Here is a 6244-nt window from a genome sequence, read left to right as displayed (position 1 = left end):
TCTATCACTCTAAACTATGGCAACTATGTGTGGTGTGTATTGGATTATATTGGTGTGCATCCCTCTAAACTATGGCAACTATGTGTGGTGTGTATTGCATTATATTGGTGTCCATTACTCTTAACTATGGCAACTATGTGTGGTGTGTATTGGATTATATTGGTGTCTATCACTCTAAACTATGGCAACTATGTGTGGTGTGTATTGGATTATATTGGTGTCTATCACTCTAAACTATGGCAACTATGTGTGGTGTGTATTGGATTATATTGGTGTCCATCACTCTAAACTATGGTAACTATGTGTGGTGTATTGGATTATATTGGTGTCTATCACTCTAAACTATGGTAACTATGTGTGGTGTGTATTAGATTATATTGGTGTCCATCACTCTAAACTATGGCAACTATGTGTGGTGTGTATTGGATTATATTGGTGTCTATCACTCTAAACTATGGCAACTATGTGTGGTGTGTATTGTATTATATTATATTGGTGTCTATCACTCTAAACTATGGCAACTATGTGTGGTGTGTATTGGATTATATTGGTGTCCATCACTCTAAACTATGGCAACTATGTGTGGTGTATTGAATTATATTGGTGTCCATCACTCTAAACTATGGTAACTATGTGTGGTGTGTATTGGATTATATTGGTGTCCATCACTCTAAACTATGGCAACTATGTGTGGTGTGTATTGGATTATATTGGTGTCCATCACTCTAAACTATGGCAACTATGTGTGGTGTATTGAATTATATTGGTGTCCATCACTCTAAACTATGGTAACTATGTGTGGTGTGTATTGGATTATATTGGTGTCCATCACTCTAAACTATGGCAACTATGTGTGGTGTGTATTGGATTATATTGGTGTCCATCACTCTAAACTATGGCAACTATGTGTGGTGTATTGAATTATATTGGTGTCCATCACTCTAAACTATGGCAACTATGTGTGGTGTGTATTGGATTATATTGGTGTCTATCACTCTAAACTATGGCAACTATGTGTGGTGTGTATTGGATTATATTGGTGTCTATCACTCTAAACTATGGCAACTATGTGTGGTGTGTATTGGATTATATTGGTGTCTATCACTCTAAACTATGGCAACTATGTGTGGTGTGTATTGGATTATATTGGTGTCCATCACTCTAAACTATGGCAACTATGTGTGGTGTGTATTGGATTATATTGGTGTCTATCACTCTAAACTATGGCAACTATGTGTGGTGTGTATTGCATTATATTTGTGTCCATCACTCTAAACTATGGTAACTATGTGTGGTGTATTGGATTATATTGGTGTCTATCACTCTAAACTATGGCAACTATGTGTGGTGTGTATTGGATTATATTGGTGTCTATCACTCTAAACTATGGCAACTATGTGTGGTGTGTATTGGATTATATTGGTGTCCATCACTCTAAACTATGGCAACTATGTGTGGTGTGTATTGTATTATATTGGTGTCTATCACTCTAAACTATGGCAACTATGTGTGGTGTGTATTATATTATATTGGTGTCCATCACTCTAAACTATGGTAACTATGTGTGGTGTATTGGATTATATTGGTGTCTATCACTCTAAACTATGGCAACTATGTGTGGTGTGTATTGGATTATATTGGTGTCTATCACTCTAAACTATGGCAACTATGTGTGGTGTGTATTGGATTATATTGGTGTCTATCACTCTAAACTATGGCAACTATGTGTGGTGTGTATTGTATTGTATTATATTGGTGTCTATCACTCTAAACTATGGCAACTATGTGTGGTGTGTATTGGATTATATTGGTGTCCATCACTCTAAACTATGGCAACTATGTGTGGTGTATTGAATTATATTGGTGTCCATCACTCTAAACTATGGTAACTATGTGTGGTGTGTATTGGATTATATTGGTGTCCATCACTCTAAACTATGGCAACTATGTGTGGTGTGTATTGGATTATATTGGTGTCCATCACTCTAAACTATGGCAACTATGTGTGGTGTATTGAATTATATTGGTGTCCATCACTCTAAACTATGGTAACTATGTGTGGTGTGTATTGGATTATATTGGTGTCCATCACTCTAAACTATGGCAACTATGTGTGGTGTGTATTGGATTATATTGGTGTCCATCACTCTAAACTATGGCAACTATGTGTGGTGTATTGAATTATATTGGTGTCCATCACTCTAAACTATGGTAACTATGTGTGGTGTGTATTGGAATATATTGGTGTCCATCACTCTAAACTATGGCAACTTTGTGTGGTGTATATTGGATTATATTGGTGTCCATCACTCTAAACTATGGCAACTATGTGTGGTGTATTGAATTATATTGGTGTCCATCACTCTAAACTATGGTAACTATGTGTGGTGTGTATTGGAATATATTGGTGTCCATCACTCTAAACTATGGCAACTATGTGTGGTGTGTATTGGATTATATTGGTGTCCATCACTCTAAACTATGGCAACTATGTGTGGTGTGTATTGGATTATATTGGTGTCCATCACTCTAAACTATGGCAACTATGTGTGGTGTGTATTGGATTATATTGGTGTACATCACTCTAAACTATGGTAACTATGTGTGGTGTATTGAATTATATTGGTGTCCATCACTCTAAACTATGGCAACTATGTGTGGTGTGTATTGCATTATATTGGTGTCCATCACTCTAAACTATGGCAACTATGTGTGGTGTGTATTGGATTATATTGGTGTCTATCACTCTAAACTATGGCAACTATGTGTGGTGTGTATTGGATTATATTCGTGTCTATCACTCTAAACTATGGCAACTATGTGTGGTGTGTATTGGATTATATTGGTGTCTATCACTCTAAACTATGGCAACTATGTGTGGTGTGTATTGGATTATATTGGTGTCCATCACTCTAAACTATGGCAACTATGTGTGGTGTGTATTGGATTATATTGGTGTCTATCACTCTAAACTATGGCAACTATGTGTGGTGTGTATTGGATTATATTGGTGTCCATCACTCTAAACTATGGCAACTATGTGTGGTGTGTATTGGATTATATTGGTGTCTATCACTCTAATCTATGGCAACTATGTGTGGTGTGTATTGCATTATATTGGTGTCCATCACTCTAAACTATGGTAACTATGTGTGGTGTATTGGATTATATTGGTGTCTATCACTCTAAACTATGGCAACTATGTGTGGTGTGTATTGGATTATATTGGTGTCCATCACTCTAAACTATGGCAACTATGTGTGGTGTGTATTGGATTATATTGGTGTCTATCACTCTAAACTATGGCAACTATGTGTGGTGTGTATTGGATTATATTGGTGTGCATCCCTCTAAACTATGGCAACTATGTGTGGTGTGTATTGGATTATATTGGTGTCTATCACTCTAAACTATGGCAACTATGTGTGGTGTGTATTGCATTATATTGGTGTGCATCCCTCTAAACTATGGCAACTATGTGTGGTGTGTATTGCATTATATTGGTGTGCATCCCTCTAAACTATGGCAACTATGTGTGGTGTGTATTGCATTATATTGGTGTCCATTACTCTTAACTATGGCAACTATGTGTGGTGTGTATTGGATTATATTGGTGTCTATCACTCTAAACTATGGCAACTATGTGTGGTGTGTATTGGATTATATTGGTGTCTATCACTCTAAACTATGGCAACTATGTGTGGTGTGTATTGGATTATATTGGTGTCCATCACTCTAAACTATGGTAACTATGTGTGGTGTATTGGATTATATTGGTGTCTATCACTCTAAACTATGGTAACTATGTGTGGTGTGTATTAGATTATATTGGTGTCCATCACTCTAAACTATGGCAACTATGTGTGGTGTGTATTGGATTATATTGGTGTCCATCACTCTAAACTATGGCAACTATGTGTGGTGTGTATTGGATTATATTGGTGTCTATCACTCTAAACTATGGCAACTATGTGTGGTGTGTATTGGATTATATTGGTGTGCATCCCTCTAAACTATGGCAACTATGTGTGGTGTGTATTGGATTATATTGGTGTCCATCACTCTAAACTATGGCAACTATGTGTGGTGTGTATTGGATTATATTGGTGTCCATCACTCTAAACTATGGCAACTATGTGTGGTGTGTATTGGATTATATTGGTGTCCATCACTCTAAACTATGGTAACTATGTGTGGTGTATTCAATTATATTGGTGTCCATCACTCTAAACTATGGCAACTATGTGTGGTGTGTATTGGATTATATTGGTGTCCATCACTCTAAACTATGGCAACTATGTGTGGTGTGTATTGGATTATATTGGTGTCCATCACTCTAAACTATGGTAACTATGTGTGGTGTATTCAATTATATTGGTGTCCATCACTCTAAACTATGGCAATTATGTGTGGTGTGTATTGGATTATATTGGTGTCCATCACTCTAAACTATGGTAACTATGTGTGGTGTATTGAATTATATTGGTGTCCATCACTCTAAACTATGGCAACTATGTGTGGTGTGTATTGGATTATATTGGTGTCCATCACTCTAAACTATGGCAACTATGTGTGGTGTGTATTGGATTATATTGGTGTCCATCACTCTAAACTATGGCAACTATGTGTGGTGTGTATTGGATTATATTGGTGTACATCACTCTAAACTATGGTAACTATGTGTGGTGTATTGAATTATATTGGTGTCCATCACTCTAAACTATGGCAACTATGTGTGGTGTGTATTGCATTATATTGGTGTCCATCACTCTAAACTATGGCAACTATGTGTGGTGTGTATTGGATTATATTGGTGTCTATCACTCTAAACTATGGCAACTATGTGTGGTGTGTATTGGATTATATTGGTGTCTATCACTCTAAACTATGGCAACTATGTGTGGTGTGTATTGGATTATATTGGTGTCTATCACTCTAAACTATGGCAACTATGTGTGGTGTGTATTGGATTATATTGGTGACCATCACTCTAAACTATGGCAACTATGTGTGGTGTGTATTGGATTATATTGGTGTCTATCACTCTAAACTATGGCAACTATGTGTGGTGTGTATTGGATTATATTGGTGTCCATCACTCTAAACTATGGCAACTATGTGTGGTGTGTATTGGATTATATTGGTGTCTATTACTCTAATCTATGGCAACTATGTGTGGTGTGTATTGCATTATATTGGTGTCCATCACTCTAAACTATGGTAACTATGTGTGGTGTATTGGATTATATTGGTGTCTATCACTCTAAACTATGGCAACTATGTGTGGTGTGTATTGGATTATATTGGTGTCCATCACTCTAAACTATGGCAACTATGTGTGGTGTGTATTGGATTATATTGGTGTCTATCACTCTAAACTATGGCAACTATGTGTGGTGTGTATTGGATTATATTGGTGTGCATCCCTCTAAACTATGGCAACTATGTGTGGTGTGTATTGGATTATATTGGTGTCTATCACTCTAAACTATGGCAACTATGTGTGGTGTGTATTGGATTATATTGGTGTGCATCCCTCTAAACTATGGCAACTATGTGTGGTGTGTATTGCATTATATTGGTGTCCATTACTCTTAACTATGGCAACTATGTGTGGTGTGTATTGGATTATATTGGTGTCTATCATTCTAAACTATGGCAACTATGTGTGGTGTGTATTGGATTATATTGGTGTCTATCACTCTAAACTATGGCAACTATGTGTGGTGTGTATTGGATTATATTGGTGTCTATCACTCTAAACTATGGCAACTATGTGTGGTGTGTATTGGATTATATTGGTGTCCATCACTCTAAACTATGGTAACTATGTGTGGTGTATTGGATTATATTGGTGTCTATCACTCTAAACTATGGTAACTATGTGTGGTGTGTATTAGATTATATTGGTGTCCATCACTCTAAACTATGGCAACTATGTGTGGTGTGTATTGGATTATATTGGTGTCCATCACTCTAAACTATGGCAACTATGTGTGGTGTGTATTGGATTATATTGGTGTCTATCACTCTAAACTATGGCAACTATGTGTGGTGTGTATTGGATTATATTGGTGTGCATCCCTCTAAACTATGGCAACTATGTGTGGTGTGTATTGGATTATATTGGTGTCCATCACTCTAAACTATGGTAACTATGTGTGGTGTATTGAATTATATTGGTGTCCATCACTCTAAACTATGGCAACTATGTGTGGTGTGTATTGGATTATATTGGTGTCCA

This window comes from Saccoglossus kowalevskii, chromosome 18, assembly GCF_978046115.1.
Source record: "Saccoglossus kowalevskii chromosome 18, keSacKowa6.1, whole genome shotgun sequence".
Taxonomy (NCBI): domain Eukaryota; kingdom Metazoa; phylum Hemichordata; class Enteropneusta; family Harrimaniidae; genus Saccoglossus; species Saccoglossus kowalevskii.
The sequence above is the reverse complement of the archived record's forward strand: the minus strand, read 5'-3'. Positions refer to the sequence as shown.